This window comes from Chlorocebus sabaeus, chromosome 7, assembly GCF_047675955.1.
Source record: "Chlorocebus sabaeus isolate Y175 chromosome 7, mChlSab1.0.hap1, whole genome shotgun sequence".
Lineage (NCBI taxonomy): Eukaryota > Metazoa > Chordata > Mammalia > Primates > Cercopithecidae > Chlorocebus > Chlorocebus sabaeus.
Window position 1 is genome coordinate 93734207 of NC_132910.1, and position 20588 is coordinate 93754794.

The window sequence follows — 20588 nt, forward strand, 5'->3', positions numbered from 1 at the left end:
CATTACCTGACAAAATAAGTTCCATTATGGAGACATCAAGATCACTGACCCTATTTCAGAATAGCACGAAGATGATAAAGTTCTAAAACTGAGTTTCAACAATGACCCAGGAACTGAAGGATCCCTCATATGAAGCTACTTCTCAAACAGCCTTGCCAAAGGTAAAGCAAAGATTCTGTTAGCCAGAAATCCCAAAACAAACCTTCTGCCAAATTGAATAGCTATTTTGTTTCCCTAAAAATAAAAATTTTTAAATTAACACATAGAAGTGAATTTTAATAATGCCAAAAATATTATTTCCTATGTAAAACATCTAAGTATCTTAGTCCTTACTGTGCTTTTCAAGTGAAGGATAGAATGTAATGCAGCTGTCACTTTCCTAATATAATTATCTGAAAATTATTAGTTTATTTTTAAAATACTATGCACAAATTTATGATGAAAATGACTGGTTGAAAGAAAAATAAGATGTTCCATCATGTTGTTAGCAGCATGCCTCAAAGGCAAGAACCTACCCCACAGATACGATTTAATAAACTGTGCAATAGAATTTAAATCAGTTATATAATGCTCATTAAGACAATGACAGTGCTCTATCCAACAGAGCACTAAGTTACTACGATCAAATCTTAGTTGTCAGGCATAAGGCTTGAAGGAAATCAAAATATTTTACCCCCAAATATACATATTTGGCATATTTTAAGATGGATATCCAGAGGGCTACAAATTCCCCTCAATCCCTACAGGCTCAAGGCAGTGTTTCTTATCCAGATGAGGGATCTCAAGGGAAAGATGGGCCAGGATAACTCAAAACCTAGACACTGTAGATCAGATGACAGATCAAGTTCAAGGAGAACCAGCTGGGACTATGAGAATTAGACAGGTGCCCCTGGATTGAGCAAAAAAAAATGTTGAGTATTGATGAAATCATCAGACGAGGAAAGATTAGAAAGGTCCCAGGAGCCTAGAAAGGCAGTGTTTATAGTCCAGGAAGTCAAATAATGACACCAGCATATTAGATGGATTAAGGCACACTCTGATTCTAAAACAGGTCATTTCCTCTGTGCCATTTTCCATGTGAGTGATAAGACAGAGAGTGTGCCTGGTCCTACTAGCATTTATACCATCCTCAAGGGGCCAGAAAGCCCCAGGAGAACTTTCCAAGAGATCCTCATGCAACAACCCACCTTGTTCCATAACTGTGCCCAGAAGCTCAAGGGAACAATTATAACACAAGGATATCACCCTCAAAGAGTAATAAAATCTAGCCAAGGGGACAAAATATACACAAACATCAGTGCAAGACACTAACTGATCCAGGCTCTAATTCTGTGGTACAGATACTCCCTTTCCCCACCCCAGCCCTGACATCTGTCTCCTACACAAACTACACCTTCAGTGCTTGCCCAACTTTGTTGCTTACTTCACTGCTTACACCCACTTAAACTGGGTTATCCTGGCATCTGTAGTGCCCACTCAACCCTGTGTCCCTCTGCCTTGGCATCAGATACTACTTACATTGTTCTTTCAAAACCAGGCACTACACAGCCATCGACTTCTGATCCTAATTCACCACGTCCTGTAGAGTCAGCCAGTAGAGAGGCTTAGTAAGAGGGCAAATTGGATAACACCAAGGCTGTCCAAGAAAAACAGGTTCATAGTTCCATTCTTTTATTGTAAAATTACTTATTAAATTACTTCCCTTTGCATGTTTTACTTGTTTTTGTAACAGTGCTTTCCTCTAGCAAGGAAGTAGATAAAACCACAGTGTGCAGCCCCGCACACTCCACTGTATGCGTTTATTCTTAGAACGGTAAGTCAGAGAGAGTGGAACACAGTAAGGGAGCTGGCAAGCTTTCACCTGCTTTAGTTTAAAAGTGTGTCAGTTGTAGTTTATTATCCCAATGATGCATTTTTTTAAATCCTTGCAATCATATTGTATGCATGTGATGTTGATGTCAATCATAAGCAGCCTAAATTATGTTGTTATTAAAATTATCTGTTGTACAATGCTTCGTATTTTCCAGGAAAAGGAGACATTTAAATTATATGGTTTTGGTGAAAACACTTCTGTAACTGAACATGGGATGCACAACCTCTATATCATTTTCCCTTTTAATACTGTTAGGCTTTCCCCAACCCACACCAGTGCCATCAGCCTTGCTCCCAGAAAAGCTACCTAAATTCTCTGAGTTGCCATTAATAAAAACAGAGTCTGGGATCAACTGTGAAAGTGAATTATATACATGAGTGAATAAATCAAAATAATACTCTAACAAAATAGGTAAGCCAAATTTATTGTTTCTGGCAGTAAGCTTTAACCATGTGATAATGTTCTGTTGATTTCTCTTAAAAATGTCCTCCAATTATATAAAACTGTCAATCAATCTCAATCAAACAAGATTTGGACAATGTATTCTTAGTGGACTTTTCTGTATTATTAAATGATAGGAACTTATTTGCTTTATTACTTTATATGGCCAAAGCATACACTGGAAACCTACAAGAAAAATCGGAGACAAAGGTGAGTTATGAGCAAGGAACTGAAGAAAATGCAGCCATGAAAATTTCCCAATATCATGAGTTATTCAGATCTCCAAGCTGGATCAACTAGAAATCCTAGATCATGAGGCATGGGTAAAAGTTCTTAAATAGGGCAAAAACATTACAAATTCCTTTCTAGGCCATGACTTACTTAAATCACTTTTTGTTCCTGCATTCATATGCAAATAACAGTAATAATAAAATCCTTATCAGATAAGCTCAGAATTTTTAAGACTACATTTGAGAATTTCAAATTCCTAGAATACTGAATATTTAACAAAATAAAGGGCTATAATTTAAGGTTAGCTTCTTATAATATGAAACATGCTTGAATTTAGAAAGAGTATGGTGCATGAAGACTGGCTGTGAAAATTTTAAAATTCTAATCTGCTTATAAAACACTCAAGCTAAGATAAATCTTGGCTTTAATTAAGATAAGTAACCACAGCTATATGGCTACTGTTAGCATGAACATGCCCTTACCAGTAAGAGAAAACAATTCAGTTACAGATCTTGCAACTTATAAACAATTTTTTTCTGAAATATCATTTTTATTGATTTGAAATCAACAGACTTTTCATAAGCTATTTCTCATAGAAAAAAAGACATATGAGATTAATTTTTAAATCTTAGCACTGAAAGGATAGGTCACCATTTCTCCTTCCAGTGTTATTCTTGTCATAACTATTTGAGATTTCAGTTTCCACAGATATGATCTTGCCTTTTGTCTTAAATGATCGTCTCCACTTTATTAGGACTACTCATTTTCATTACCAGACCCTAGATCTTGTCACTACCAATATCTGAACTTTCTCCAGATCTCAATCATAAGCATCTCATTTCCTAATTTTTCTAACTCCCATTCTGTGTCCAACAGTCTTTAAGCCGCATCAGGATCTACTGAGGAATCTGAGTTTTGACTAAAAACCTACTGTGATCTTTCAGGCCTAACCCCAGGCAGTTACAAGGACTTTTCCTGGCAGACCTGAACTACCATCCTCATACCAGACTTGGGGTGCAGCCAGTGCATTGCTGAAAGGAGTTGCAGTCACAGACTCAGGCCCCCTGGGCTGGCCATGCACTTATGCACATCCGTGTTCTTAGCTCAGCAAGAAGGCCTTCAGGAACCTCTGCTAAGAAATTATCATTTGGAGGAGCTGAAGGGGAACCTTGAAGACACTTTTCTCCACTCTAGCTCAATAATTTTTTACTCCTACCCCTTCCTTTTCACCATTTTCCCTGGGGCCCTAGTACATAAAACTAAAGGAGGCTTTTGTTCAAGACTCCCTCAGCAGTCAAGCAATTCCCCACGTGTATTGATTCACCTGACCCTCAGATATTCAGTACTGTTTCATGGGTGAAATGGACAGAGGCAGTGCATGGGTGGGGTGGCAGTGGGAAGTGGTAGAGAGAGTGGTCAGAACTTTCTCTGGTTTAGCCTCTTGCTTATACTATCACAGTGAGTGATTAAATGTTTGAGCGTTATTTCATTGTGGATTATTGTCATAATCAGCTATTCTGACGCATGGTAGGTAGCAGAGCACAGCTCTCTCCAGCTCAGCTTGGCCCCTGACACCTACAATTCATTGTACAACCACCTTTTCAATATACCTTCCCTCCTCATGTCCTCATTTCCATTCTTATCCAGCTTAAATGTCATGGTTGTTTATTACATTCAGCCACATCTTTATACCCCAAACTACCATGACTCTTGCACTTCATCATGCGCACTTGGGAAAATCATGTGCTTGGTAAAACCAACTCTCCACCTACTCTGCCCTTTTACCTGTGTGGTTGAATGTGTCTGGAGAAAATCCCATAACCATACTGACCAGCATTGCTTTATATACATGATCTCTATCTTCAATGGCAAATATACTCTACATCCCTGATTCATTCACTCTTCCATATACCTCAAATTCTATTAAATACTTTTGTCTCCTATTAAACATCTGATGCCCCCTCCATCTTTATGTCTCTCTGACAATGTGCTTCCTATTTCAGTAAGAAAATATAAGCAATTGGAAGATATGCAAGCTCCCATCATAAGGTATGCAATATCTAGACCCTTTTAACAACATCTGCACTTGTATATCCTGCCTGTTCTCCATCATTGTGAGTCAACTCTATATGCATTTGTCTAAAACCATCTCCAATTTATACTAAATCTCAACTCCTCTTGCCTACTCAAGGGCATCATTTTAGCATTTTTTTTATTTTCTACAGTTTTCCCCTCTCCACTAGTTCTTTTTATTCAGTATGCAAACAATGTTACTTCTCCCATCTTAAAAAAAAAAAATTATTCAGCAACCACCCTCTTTCTCTCTCTCCCTGTATAGTGAAGCATCTTACTAGATTTGCCTTTACTCATGATCTTCAAAGTTTCTTCTCCAATCCTTTCTCACAACCATTCCAATCAAGCTTTGGCATTCATCACTTTATCAAAAGTCTGATAATGCCAACTAGTAACTTCTAAAACCACAAGGGGGGAGAAAACAAACAAACAAACAAAAATCTAGGGTCACAATAAATGAGGAATTTGAACAATACATGGATATGGGTAATAATAAACTTTTTGCTATTTAAAATGAAGTCATCCAATTTAACTTAAATAATGAGAACACTAGTTGGACACATTTTATGGCTTCTCTTTTCCATAAATTCACAGTACTGAGTTGAATATGGTTTGTATAATTCTTTTTTGTGCTGTATCTTGTATTCCTTCAACTCAATCTATAGGAATTGAAGATGAAACCAATCAGATTCCTATAGAATTATACTTATTTCCATAGTAGGATAGAGAATTGCTTTGCTTCAAAGTATCTGTTCCAAATTCTATTAACCCCTTCATTCCATATTTGGAAAGAAAAGAGCAATCTTATTTAAGAAAACAAGTAGTCATTGTACACTTGCCCAATTTTTAACTATGTTTTTGCCCTGTCTTATTTACATGAAACATTTTTTAAATTTTTGCAGCAGGTGCGTTTTCCTATCTCAGATTATAATCTTTTCTTAGAAGCAGGTCACGTGACCTTTCTGTGAAATTATATGTGGTTTTGTGTTTGTGCATCAGTGAAATGAATTTATATTTTTACACCAGTTTTGAATATAAAAACTATCTGGACCAAGAATTATTAGGTAATATTATACCTAAAATATTATAAAATATTGATACCCAGATTATTTAAACATGTTATCTCAGAACACATTATGGTTAAGATCATGTATCAGTCAGGGCTATAGATCAAAAACAAAAGAAATAGGCTCCGGCTACCTTAATCTATAAGAAAATTTATGGGAGAGATAACAGCATTAATGGAAGGCTAGAGGGCCAGCCTTGGGAAACTGGTGAGAGGAAAGGCGCCCCAAGAAAGTAGGAATCACAGAAAAGATTATAAGGCAAGAGCAAACTGGTCTGCTTGCCACTCCTGGAGCAGCCTCTACTTGAAAGTTTCAGAAAAGTGCAGGTGGTAAACAAGGTATGTCATAATTACCACTGACTGTTCCAAGGTAAGAGGAGAGGATATCCCACCCGTTTGGTTTCCATAGTGGTTAGTAGGTAATCCTTCCTGCCAGCTTCTCCACAGTAGGAGATGCCCCAAAACAGAGGGTGGAAATGATGTATTATAGCCCGGAGAATAAGGAAGGTCAGCTCTAAGGCTCCTTAAAGGAATGCCACACGGATCCAATCAGGTCAAGGTGCAATCAGGCTGGCATGATCATCAGAAACATGCTGAAAATGAAAAATAATAACAAGCAGTACTGAGCAGCCAAAAAAAAAAAAAAAAAAGGTAAGGTTTCATGGAAAGAAAAAGGGATTTGTCTTGGTAACAGTTTGGGCTTGTTTCTATTTCACCAAATATATACAAATATATATGAAATTTTGGAGTTTTGTGTTAAACACTAGTTTGAAAGTTACCGTTTCTCCTACTAGATACCTTCCTGAACCATTGCTTATAGTCAAACTCAGCAGTAAGGGGTTAGTACCTGTACTCTGATATGCAGAAGAAAGAGGCGACCATGGAGAGCCTGAAAATCTCATACTGTAGGTGATAAGCCCTTCTAGACATTTATCAAATAGACACTTGAGTAGGTTGACTACGTAGATGAACTATGGAAGTTTCTCAAAGTTGAATGAACACAATAAATATTTGTATTTACTCAAATAGTCTACATATTTTTATGTCTACTATACTATATATACTAGTACTAAAAATTTTCTCACATTTATTACATATTATGAGAGTTCAACACAGAATGAACTAGATGAAATCAAACTTCTAGAAAGAGTTAGACTCCCACCCACCCTGAAGCTCAACCAAGTCAAGCCTAAGTTAGGAGCCTCAGCAATCTGTTAGCAGTCTTACCAATACAAGGTTTTCCTGGCTTGTAACCCCACACACAGACCCCGTCACCTTTTCTGTGCTTTCATGGTTTTGTCCTCCTTAAGCTTTAGTAGTTTCTTTTAAAAAAAATCATTCTTTCAAGTTCAAATCGTCTGTTACAATTAGACACAAAAGACTCCATATAGGCACTGGGTGGAGTTTATTTCTTGTGTGTGGTTCACAGAATTCTCGTTAATGAGGCCCTCTTAAAAACTATCTACACTTTTTTATTCCAGTCTTTATCATATTCCAGAAAGCCTAATTACTTACTTCAAAAACATAAAAACAGAAATCTCTTCACTAGATTATTATTTAAAGAATGAACTTCGAGGCCAGGCACGGTGGCTCACGCCCGTGACCCCAGCATTTTGGGAGGCCAATGTGGGCAGATAATCTGAGGTCAGGAGTTCGAGAGCAGCTTGACCAACATGAAGAAACCCCATCTCTACTAAAATTAAAATACAAAATTAGCCAGGTGTGGTGGTGCACACCTGTAATCCCAGCTACTCGGGAGACTGAGGCAGGAGAATCACTTGAACCCAGGAGGTGGAGGTTGTGGTGAGCTGAGATCACGCCACTGCACTCCAGCCTGGGCAATGAGAGGAAAACTCCGTCTCAAAAAAAAAAAAAAAAAAAAAAAGAAAAAAAAGAAAAAGAAAAAAAAAGAAAAGAAAAGAAAAGAAAAGAATGAATAAACTTTGAATTTACTTTGGGTTCACAAACTATAACATTTTTAAATAAAGATTGGTTTCTGCAAAAAAAAAAAAAAAAAATTCCCTAATTTGATTGCATAGCATTAGTGATTTTGGTGCTGACTACATCTGAAGTTAGATAACATTGAATAAGACATATTTATCAACAAGTACTAATGTCTATCATGTTGAAGAAAACCTAGTTTATCTAGAGTACTTGCTCTGGAATTAATAAGATGTGAGTTTAAGCCTGACTCAGAAACTTAGTAGCCGTGTTATTTTGTGCAGGTTACTTAACATCTAGCAGCTCGATTTCCTCACCTGCAAAAGGACGATAATAATATGTAATGATTAAAATGAAGAGATTGTGAAGAAACTTGGTAGAAAAACTGTTACTCTCTCTCCTGCCCTCTTTGTGGGTCTTTCCAGGCCATTTTTATCCTTTAGTTAATGTAAATGAGACACTCACAATGTCCTCAACTTGTTGTATTGACCTTTCCAAACACAGCCACTTTCTCACAAACAACAAATATGTATTTGAAATCTCAGAATTTTAAATTAACAATCAGTTTTCCATTTTTAAAAAGATAATACCTCACAATAATGATAATAATGCAGCAAGTTAGATTCAATGGTTAGGTCACAATACTATTATGACAGAAGTACTGTTAAAGGAACATTATGAGGGGCAGAGGTGACAATGCTAGCCTTAAACAGATTGTTAAGAAGGTAGAGAGAACAAGAGCTTCAGGAGAATAAAAGAAAAATGTGCTCCCAAACTTGGTGATGAGTCCAGTGAGTCCCATTAAACAAATTAGCAGGTTTGGAGCATAGGGTTTGATGTTTATGGGTGTATAAATAAAAAGTTTGTTTTCACTGGGGCATCTTAATTTACTACAGCATGTCTCATCGTTCCTGAAAGAATGAATGATGCAATTATTAATACCCCTAAGAATGAGTTCATCCTGGGATAAAAATGGGCTCCTCTCTGAGGGCAGAATGCATTGGCATCAAACTCTGGAGCATAAAGAAGACTAGATGCATTACAGTAGGAAAAGGGGGCTAACTCGGGCAACAAGTGAATGAGCAGCACCAGACCAGTAACTCAGAAGAGCTCCACCATTTGGTGCAGCCCAATATGAGAACATTCCCTTCAAAGTATGGAAGGAGATAGTGTATCCAACATCTGGCACTTAACTAGCCAGGAGCAAGGACTGACCTTAGAAGCAAAAGGGGGCAGTACCTCCCCAAAACCAATGAGAGTGCATCAGTAGGAATGACTATTAGAAGGAGCTGTGTTTCACAGAGCAGAGGACTCACAGACTCACCAGCAACACAGGATGCAACAGGAAGGCAAGATAAGGAGGCCGGAATGAACAAACCGCAGGAGCTTGTTCCAGAACATGTATGAAGAAAACTTTTAAAAACAAAACAAAACAAGCTGGGGCATGATGGTGGGGTGGTGGAGGGAGGGACAGAGTATGAGACTGATAAATAACATATTGGAAACATTTTGAGATAGCTAATTTTCAGCAACAAATCAGTAAAGAACTTCTGCCACAAGAATTTACTAAAAAAATTAATTGCATTGAGTTATATAATGGTGAGTACAATGATATATGAATTATATATAATTTGATAAAACTACCCCTTGAGACATCAACTTTATTTAAATTCTGTCTAAACAAGACATGTGTGACCTCCATGACTTCACAGAATGAATTCCTTCATCATGCAGAATTCCCTTAACTTCTTGCCACAAAACTTACACATTTACAGGCTTCTACACACTTTTTTTACTCATTCCTCCCATTACCATGGGGAAGTTAAACTTAAAATTAACTTCCCTCCAATGCTCTGTATGAATTCCCCTCCCAGTTGCTCAAAGATCGCTATCATTTGCATATTCTAAAACCTGCATCTTTCATGTTCTTTTCTACTAACTTTTCTCTATTGCCACGTAAACATACTGAAGATTCCTTTATTCTTAACAAATGACAAGAACAACTCTCCCTCAAGCCCTTGCTCCTGATAGTCATTGCACTTATTCTTACAACTTACAAACCTCTTGACATAAATGCCAATTTTCTATGTACTTCTCACCCCCTACCCATCCTTCATGTCACAGTAATCTGGCTTTTGCTCCTACCTTCCCTGATTAGTGCCCTCTTAACCATCACTTTGTCCCTTGACTAACCACTAAATGTAATGCATTTCTCAGTTGTTATCTTATTTTGCATTTCAGAAACATTTACTCTTATTGGCCTTTACGCCTTGAAATTCACCATACCCTCCTGGTTTTCCCTCAGACCTTTGTTCTCAATAACTTTTACTGGCTCTTTCTTCCTCTGACTGTTCTTAAACTACTGTTCCTTCCTGGTCATATTTTATTTCCAATCCAAACATATTTCCTGGAAATGTTCTCCACTGCCCTGCATTAGACGGGAACCTTGATTCAGGACCATCGATTCTCTATTGACAGTCTAGATCATGTTTCTCTGCTGGACAGCTTCTACAGGCAATCCTGCACAGTCACTGAATGTATCATCTCCCACAGACTGACTCTCCCTTTTTCGTGCATCTCAGTGAATGATTGAAGCCATGAACTTAATTGATCAGTAAAAATTCTGCATATTATCCTTCTCTTCCTACCAAGTCTCTCTGCCCATTCCCACCCCAAACACACACACACACACACACACACACACACACACACACACAGAGTCAATCATATTCTCCTGACTTCCAAGACTAGATTATTTCTCTTCAGCCATTCTACTACCCTCAATCATATATTGCTTCTGGGAAGCTGCAATTGGGGTGATATGTCCTAATGGTTCCAAGCATGAGTCTCTAAGACAGAGACTGATTCCTACCTGTCTGCCACTCATTCATGGTGCTGCTTTCGACAATCTGTTAATGTCTCTAAGCTTTCATCTCCTCATCTTTACAGCTGGAATTATTATAAACTCCAGCCTCACAGGATTATCTTAATAATTAAATGAGATAATGTACAAGGTTTTGTTATAATGCTGTCAAATAGTTAAGCAGTCAGTATACTGCATTGACAGTGTTTCCAGGCTGCCAGTCTTACCCCTTGGTCTCTACTCTCCACAGTGCAACCTGGGTGATTGTCCTAAATAGAAATGTAATAAAACTCCCAAATTAAAACCATTTGGTGGCTCCTGTTACACACAAGACAAAATCCAAATCCATTAAGGTGACTCACCAGCTCCTTCATGGCCTGGCCTCTTCCACACTCCCAGCCTCATCTCTCAACCTTTCCTCCTGTCCTCTGTTATACTCACAGGTAATTTCCTTCCATTCTGCACTAAACTTCATGCTTTCACATCTCCAAACTTTGCAAATGCAATTATCCACATTTGAACATCTTTCCCACTCCTGTTTGCCTGGCTAACGCTGTCAGGCCTAAGCCCTCAAGGCCATTGCCTTGGCTGTGAATACCCATAGCACCTTGGCATACCCAGAGCACAGCTACACTTGTTTGGATGTCTGTATCCCTTTCTGGATTTTAAACTCTGTGAGAGAGTGGCGGATATGTATCTTGTTAACCTTTGTACTTGGTTCATGATTGATACTTAATAACAATTTTGAGAAACTATATCAATCAATCAATCAATAAGTTGGGCTGCTTAATTGCCTTATACAGAGAAAAGGAGCATCCTGTCCTTTGTCTAGTTTGGCTAGGAGTATGTGTTTGTTTACCCATCTGTTTTATGTGGTTTGTTAACATGACTCAATACCCAGAGCTCAACCTCCACAGCTGATGACCTGACATTAAAAACCACTAATCCATTAAGCTGTAATCATCCTAGGCTAAGGCTAAACCAGCAAGCCTGGCTTTACTGCATGCTTCAAAAACAAATCCCATTGGCTGAAGTTTAAAGCAGGGATCTCACATTCATACACCTACATGAGCCAGACAAGCCTCACAAATGAGTGATATACATTATACAACATGCATTTGCTGGGTAATGTAAAGGGGCTGGGCTGAAAGGAGAACACAGGTCTTGTCTAAAGACACTAGATGTTGCTCAACTCCAGTGAATTATTTCAGATATTCTGGCTTATACTTAACATCTGGAAATCTAAAATTTGCATATGAAGCTCTTTATCTTAAAACTTGGCTTATTAAAATAACAGGAAACAAACAAAATAAGTCTATGGGTTCTGTCTGGCTCCTATGAATGATCAATTCATAATCTTAACTTTAGACCAATGAGAAAGAAGGCAGAATTGTAAGTTGTGAATAGATAAGTACAAAGTGTCAAGTCCACCAATCCCTGCACTGGATCAGCACCTTCTTCTACTCAATTTCTCTCCGAAACTTCAGTGTTATCCTCAACCACTCTCTTGACATACACCCTCTTACTCTCAGCAGAAGATCCTAATTCATAAAGAAACTCAGAGATATTAGTAAACATCCTCCTTGTCTTCCCATTCTCAGTCTACAAACTTAAGTATAATTGGAACCACTCAACCTCAAAGGAGAGGTGGCCATTCTCTTCTTTAACAGGAATCCTCCTACTTTTTTTCCTAATACACTGTAATCCCATTAATTATCTTGTCTCTATCAAGGCTCCTTAGTTATGTCTTTCTGATATGGTTTGGATTTGTGTCCCACCCAAATCTCACGTTGAATTGTAATCTGCAATGTTGGAGGAAGGGCCCAGTGGGATGTGATTGGATCATGAGGGTGGACTTCCCCCTTTCTGTTCTCATTATAATGAGCGAATTCTCACGAGATCTGGTTGTTTAAAAGTGTGTAGCACCTCCCCCTTCACTCTCTTACTCCTGCTCTAGCCATGTAAGATGTGCCTCCTTCCTCTTGGTCTTCTGCCACGATTGCAAGTTTCCTGAGATTTCCCCAGCCATGCTTCCTGTACAACCTGTGGAACCATGAGATAATTAAACTTCTTTTCTTTATAAATTACCTAGTCTCAAGTAGTTCTTTATAGCAATGCAAGAACAGGCAAATACAGAAAATTGGTAGCAGGAACCGGGCATTGCTATAAAGATAGATGAAAATGTGGAAGCACCTTTGGAACTGGGTAATGGATAGAGGTTGGAACAATTTAGAGGGCTCAGAACAAGAAAGAAAGATAAAGGAAAATTTGGAACTCCCTAGAGACTTGTTAAATTATTGTGACCAAAATGCTGATAGTGATATGGACAATGAAATCCAGGCTGAGGTGCTCTCAGGTGGAGATGAGGAACTTATTGGGAAATGGAGCAGAGGCCACTTTTGTTATGCGTTAGCAAAGAGATTGGCGGCATTGTACCCCTGTCCTAGAAATCTGTGGAACTTTGAACTTCAGAGTGATGATTTTGGGTATCTGGTGGAAAAAATTTCTAAGCAGCAAAGCATTCAAGATGTGGCTTGGCTGCTCCTAACAAAGTATGTTCATATGTGTAGGCAAACAGTTGACCTGAAACTGGAACTTATTTTTAAAAAGGGAAGCAGAGCATAAAAGTTTAGAAAATTTGCAGCCTCACCATGTGGTAGAAAATAAAAACCCATTTTCTGGGGAGGAATTCAAGCAAGCTGCAGAAATTTGTGTAGGTAAAGATAGAATGTTAATAGCAGAGACAATGGGAAAAATGCCTCAAAGGCATTTCAGAAAACTTCAAGGCAGCCTCTCCCATCACAGGCCCATAGGGAGGAATGGTTTTGTGGGCTGGACCCAGGGCTGCCCTGTGCAACCTCAGGACTGCTCTCTGCATCCCAGCCACTCTAGCTCCACCTGTGGCTAAAAGGGTCCTAGATACATGTCACATTGCTGCTCCAGAGGGCGTAAGCTATAACCCTTGGTGGCTTCCACGTGGTGTTAAGCCTGAAAGTGCACAGAGGGCAAGAGTTGAGACTTGGGAGCCTCTGCTTAGATTTCAGAAAATGTATAGAAACACCTAAATGCCCAGGCAGAAATCTGCTGCTGGGGTGGACCCCTCATGGAGAACCTCTACTAGGGCAATATGGAGGGTAAATGTGGCACACAGAGTCTCCATTATGGCACTGCCTAGCAGAGCTGTGAGAAGAAGGCTACTCCAGACCTCAGAATAGTAGATCTACCAACAGCTTATACTGTATGCCTGGAAAAGCTTCAGCCACTCAACGCCAGCCTGTGAAAGCAGTGGAGGGGGCTGTACCCTGCAGAACCACAGGGGCAGTGATGACCAATGCCTTGGGAGCCTATCCCTTGCATCAGTGTGCCCTGGATGTGAGACATGGAGTCAAATGAGATTATTTTGGAGCTTTAAGATTTAATAACTGCCTTGCTGGGTTTTGGACTTGCATGGGGCCTGTGGCACCTTTGTTTTGGCTGGTTTCTTCTTTTTGGAATGAGTGCATTTATCCAATGCCTATACTCCCATTGTATCTTAGAAGTAACTAACTTGTTTTTAATTTTATAGGCTCATAGGTGGAAGGGACTTTCCTTGTCTCAGATTAGACTTTGGACTGTGGACTTTTGAGTTAATGCTGAAATGAGTTAAGACTTTGGGGGACTGTTAAGAAGGGATGGTTGCATTTTACAATGTAAGAAGGACATGAGATTTAGGAGAGGCCAGAGGTGAAATAATATGGTTTAGATTTGTGTCCCTGCCCAAATCTCATGTCAAATTGTAATCACCAATGTTGGAGAAGGGGTCTGGAGGGATGTGATTGTATTATGGGGGCAGACTTCTCCCTTGCTATTCTCATAATAGTGAGTTCTCATGAGATCTGGTTGTTTAAAACTGTGTAGCACCTCCCATTCACTCTTTCTCCTGCTCCAGCCATGTAAGGTGTACATCCTTCCTCTTCTCCTACCACCACGAGTGTAAGTTTCCTGAGACCTCCCTGGCCATGCTTGCTGTACAGCCTGTGGAACCATGAGCCAATTAAATCTCCTCCTGTATTAATTAACCAGTATTAGGTAGTTCTTTATAGAAATGCAAGAATGGAATAACACACTTTCTTTTCAACTTATTACCTGGTTTGTCTCAGAGGGGAAATTGTCCTTTGATTTGTAACCCCCTCTGTCTACTGCCCACCTCTCATTTCCTTTCAAGTTTATTTTTCATATTGTTCTATAAACTTTAGTATTGCATTGGCATAGATTTACAGCACAGGAGGAAATAATCATTTCTATTGGCCTATGCAAATTTTCTGACTTTCAAAAAATATATTACTTAATGTCATTTGTTTATTTGACAAATATGTTTTAGCCTCTAGTATATGCCAAGCACTACTCAAGAAGATCCATTCCAGATCTCAACAGGGATGAAAGCTCTCCAGCACAGTTAACTCCTTCTGCCCTAGGCCATGGATCTCCATCTCAGAGGTCATAGAGGCAGAATAAAATCAAAGTAGGGAAACTTGCGCATATTTTTTGTTGGCAGGATAAATTTATGAGCACAGCCAATGCCTTTAACTGTATACTGAGTCTTAATGATATTAGAATATGTTTGGATTAGCTTTCCTATTGATTTCCAGTTGGTGACTATACATTGAAAGGTAAAAATTTTATATGTAAGAGAGAGATGATGTTTTTGAAAGCTTCATCAAAATGGCCAAGATATGATACTGACAAACATGGTAGAGGATGTGGACAATGGTTCCAAGAGACAGTCTTTTATCCCCGATTGCTACATATGATCATGTTGTTGAAATCATGAGTCAGAACCCTAGAGTGGGTTATAAAATTATTTAATAAAATAAAGCCTTTTTTAAAAAAAAAGATAAGAGAATGGAAAATATAATAGTATACTGCACATATAAAAAGTAATTTTTATCTCACAAAATATTATTTTCACATATTGAAAGCCACTTTTTTGTGTCTATCAAGCTTCATGAATGAGCAATCTATATCCTCCACCTATACCTCATTACTTCCCAATCTCAATCAGTTGTTTTTGCTTTAGTAACTCCACTAAAACTGCTCCTGAAAATGCCACAGATTAACTTCTATTTGTCAAATCTGATGTATCTCCTTCAGATATAATACATTCATAGTTGAATTCTCTGCAGTGGTGTACATTGTTCATATCTTCTTAAAACTTGCACTGTCTTTGCTTTGGTGACAGCACAAATGATTCTCTTCCCATCTCTCTGGTATTTCTCTCTAGTTTTGGTTCCTTGGTGTCTCTCCCTCACTCTACTCTTTAAATCCTGGCACTTCTGCAGAAGAGAGCATGAGCCTTAGAGAAGCCATATACACTAAAATTGAACTTTATCTCTGCAACATGTCCCTTCCAACACTTCTTTTGGGCCCCATTACTATTGTCTCTTGCCTAGATCTTTCCTTCTCTTGATTGTCAAAAGTGGCTAGAGTGGCCTTAGTGAAAGGAAAGTCAGATCAAAGGTTTTGATTCCTTTTATCAAAACCGCTCTTTGACCCTATGACCTCCTTCCAGTCTTTGCTCAAATAGGATCTTCTCAGAGAGGCCTCCCAGGCCTCCCTATTTAAATATATAACTCCAGCCCCACCACAACATACTCTGTCCCCCTTTCCAGCTTTACTTTTCTCCATAGTCCCTTTATAGAATACTTTATATTTATTTGTTTACTGCCTGTCTTCTTTAACTGGATCATAAGATTGAGCAGCACAGTAATTTCTGTTTTGTAGACTGCTATATTCCCAGCATCTAGAATCAGTGGCCCATAGAAAGAGATTAATAATATTTGTTAAAAGAATGAGTGACTATCATCAATCATTTATTATTCTTCTTATCATGGTAGACCTAAAAGTACACATGGCTATGTGTATCATTCTATTCAGTTATCTCTCACTAATACAGTTTTAGAAAGACCTCTTTACCATTGTTACGGTCTGAATGTGTCCCCACAAAATTAATATGTTGAAACTTATTTGCCAATGTAATAGTATTAAGAGGTGGGAACTTTGGAAAGTGATTAAGTCATAAGGACAGAGCCTTTATGGATAAAATTGATGACCTTATATAAGAGGTGTAGGCCGGACACGGTGGCTCATGACTATAACTCCAGCACTTTGGAAGGCTGAGGCGGGCAGATCACTTGAGGCCAGGAATTTGAGACTAGCCTGGCCAAAATGGCAAAAAAGCCATCTCTACTGAAAAGTCAAAAAATAGCTCATCATGGTGGCACATGACTGTAGTTCCAGTTATTCGAAAGACTGAGGCATGAGAACGGCTTGAATGCAGGAGGCGGAGGTTGCAGTGAGCTGAGACTGTGCCACTGCACTCCAGCCTGTGTGACAGAGTGAGACTCTGTCTCAAAAATAATAACAATAAATAAATTACAGAGATCCAAAAGAGATGTTCATCACTTTTGCATCTTCTACCATGTGAGGATATAACAAGAGAGTGCTAGCCCTCACCAGACACCAAATCTGCTGGTGCCTTGATCTTGGACTTCCCAGGTTCTAGAATTGTTAGAATAAGTTTCTATTGTTTAAAAATTAACCAAGCTAAGGCACTTTGTCATAGCAGTAGGGTGACTAAGATAGCCACTAGGCAAAAATAAGAGATGTCTATATGAAATTGATTTAAATTATAGCCAGGTCTTAAAAGATGAGGATATCTGAATCTTACCCTTAACTGTGTTCCTGCTGGCTGATCCTATAAAATGCAGATACCTACACATGAGCCAGGATGAACAGATAATCCAAATGTCCAAGGTATGCTGCCATTGGGTCCTTCTTTTTTATCTACTCCACCACACACAAGATCATTTCTATTGGTCTAAAATGTATTAAAGATAGTTTAGTTTCTTTCTTTTATTTTCCTGGCAATAGCCCATCATTGTATATTGAAAGAAAAATTTGATAAATTATTGTCTCATGAATTCTAGTCAATCGCAAACATACTTGTTTTCTTTTTTATTCACTACTATAGCATTTCAAAGAGATATTTTTTACCATATAAGTGTCAGCTAATCCACTAAGATTTTTCCCCTAATAATAAATAAGTACTTCTCCTAAGCCCTCATTCCTAGGGAGAGGAAAGAAAACAACTTAATTTTCTCTCCATACCCCCACTTTATTCTCATCTAATTTTCACAGGATTACAATAACTCTCTTAGGTTGTACTACTATCTCCATCTTACAGATGAGGAAAATAAGACATTAAAGGGAATAACAAACATGTCCAGGGTCCCCATATATCAAGTGGAAGAGCTATGTTTTGACTCTGAGGCCAGTGTTTTGCTAAAACCTAAGGAAAGGAAAGAAATGGGAATTATGGGACAGAGAAAATATTTTGACAATTGTCAAAACCAATAGGACTTGGTGATTAATTGTGAAGAGGCTAAGAGCAAAGAGAAATTAAGGATGACTCCCAGGTTTCTGGCTTGGTTAACAGGGTAGATGATGGTCTTCAAATAATATATAGAAGGAAGATAATGAAAGTACAAGTTTTTGGGATCAATTTTGAACATCAGTTCAAGATGTCTCTGGGGATACAATTTTGAAGCTCAAAAGTGTAGCCTGGGCTAGAGCTAGAAATATGGAAGTCAAAAGCATTTAGGTAAAATACAGAATCATAGAAGAGACTAGTAAGTTCACCCAGAAAGAGTCTACTGCATTTGGCAAATGGAAAATCTGTGAAAGAGTTCTATTGGAATGAGAGAATAAGTGAAAGATTGTTGTGGATCGAAGAGTAAATGGTTGGTGAGAAAGCAGAAATGGTAAGACAAGTCAACTCTTCTGAGAAATATTTACTTAAAGAGAAAAGGAAGTTATTGAACATTCTCTGAAAGTCACACAGCGGCACTATTAAATTTTCTTGAACTAATAATCTTCCATTTGATGCCTTCCAAAATCGACCTTTCCAGAAACATAACTCTGAAAGCCTCATGTGCCAAAAAAGGCCTTGCAGATATGGTTGTCCACCCTTGAGTGTCCCTGGAACCCCCTGAAACAGTCCTCCTTAGGAAATATGTGCTGGCCTTTTCTACATCCTCGGGGTCTTAAGATCCTGCTCATGTAGGAAAGCCAGTCTGTCTAAATAAATGCTAATGTGTTAAAGTGTTACCCTCTCACTGGGTAAACTTTGGGCTTCCCACTTGGGAAACCATGTTTTCTTCTAAAGCAGCATTTTACAATGTGATTCATTGAAACCTAGTACCACTAGATGCTACGAGTATTACATGAAAACATATACTAAAATATAGAAGGCTTCATGGTCCACCAATTTGAGAAAATGCTGGGTTAAACAAAGTGAAACAGGTTTCTTTACAGCAAGATTTCTCAGAGACGAATATTCTAATGTGCATCATAAAAGTACGGGAGGGGGATATAAAATTCAGCATTTTCCAAAATTACCTGATGAGAGGACTTTCTTAAAGGTTCATCACATGGGTCATAAAATTAGGACTATGCCATCCAATAGGAACAATATTAGCAGAGGGTATTTCAGGCAATTTGACAGACTGATTAGAAATCAAACTTGGAGCCACTGTCATAGTAGCAGGCATCACGCCCTCAACCATGTTCTCTTCTTTTCTCCTTACTTTCTGTACTTTCCTCACACATTGACATAAATTCAGGCACAATCACTTTTAATGAGAACGGACCCTTGCTTGAAAATTGAAGTGTTTGTTTTCCCTTTTGATCAGCTAAAGTCTATGGATTCCGTAATAAAACTGGGATTGCTGCATGTGGTGCTTTTTATTTCACAGACCTGTGGTGACTGACTACAAATGAGATAAAGCTGATGAATAAACTTGTTGATCGTTGATATTATTTCCTTGCTTCTATTTGTTTTTGTTTTTCTCTTTTATAGCTTGCAAGCTCAGTTGTTACAAGAAAAATCAATAAACAAGCTTTTAAGGAAACTTACACCCAGGGAGAATAAAGGCCCTTTTTGCCTTGAAGTTACTCTTTTTCTCTTTTAAGGGAGTAATATCCAGTCCACAGCCAGAGTTCACTTTCAAGTCAACAGGAGCCCTGTGTACTCACGAGGACTCTGCTGGGAGAACAAGGGCCCCAGATATTTGCAAAATATATCTGGGTTATCTTCTGGGAATTGAACTGTTCTACAAATCAGACTGAACTGATGAACAGAAACTAATATACTCAAGAAAATAAACAATTGTCCACATGTCTAGTGGCTAGGAAATAAATTAGGTAAATCTACCAAAGGCAGTCTTTTCATGTGAATATAAGTGAAACATAACCCTGTTAACTGAAGTCGAGATTTTCATCTCTGTCCTCTCCCAGAGTTCATACCTGGGCTTATCAAATCCTTTTGAGCTCTCTGTTCTAGGTAAAAAGATTTTCATCATTGAATCCTGGTATTTAAGGGATTTAGCCTTGGACCACATGTGCGATTTGCAAGTTGGAACAGTATCATCTAATAGAACAGTGAGATGATTAAAATACTGTATAATTTTGCAATGTCCAGTATGTTAACCAGTAGTTGTATATAAATATTGAGCACTTGAAATGTGGCTAGTGTAGAGAAATTCCCAATTTTATTCAATTTGAATTTAATTCAAATCCAGATAATCACATGTGCCTAGTGGCTATCAGCTAGCATAGCAGTAGAGAGTAGGAGTAGAATTTGTCAAGTTGGAATACCAGCTTTTTAATAGGGTGCATAGAGTAACATGGGGATCTCCAACCCCATTTTCATCCAAGAATAGTATATCACAAAGCCAATGAAATACAACACTGAATACAAAATGTCTATAACCACCTGGTAAAGCAAAGTGCATAGAAATAAAGGCATAGGTGAAAGTGGAACAGCAGTACCAGGTAGAGCAGGGTCTGACAGGTGTAGCAGAAGAGAGCCCTGGGAAGGAGCTATGGGAGAAGTTAGTTTTGCAGTTAGCTATGACTGCCTAACAAATTATCACAACATTTAGTAGCATCAAATATTGACATTTGTTTTGTTCATGAATCTGCATTACAGGCTGGGACCATGGGGAGATAGCTTTTCTCTGTTTCACTCATTATCACTTGGGCTGTGCCAAGGCTAGGAGCTG

At 38.4% G+C, this 20588-nt stretch overlaps 1 protein-coding gene across 8 annotated transcripts in view; it reads right to left on the bottom strand.

Moving 5' to 3' along the window:
* Positions 1 to 20588, bottom strand: part of INPP4B (inositol polyphosphate-4-phosphatase type II B) — an 819089-nt gene that overhangs the window by 669748 nt on the left and 128753 nt on the right. For 2 of the 8 annotated variants that reach the window (XM_007999868.3, XM_037992385.2), the window contains exon 1: positions 1519 to 3068. The exons of 5 other annotated variants lie outside the window; for them this stretch is intronic. The gene's annotated coding sequence lies outside the window, so the exon portion shown is untranslated. Of the gene's footprint in view, positions 1 to 1518; positions 3069 to 6911; positions 7426 to 20588 lie in introns of those variants that run through there. One more of the 8 variants, XM_073017649.1, reaches the window with a different exon arrangement.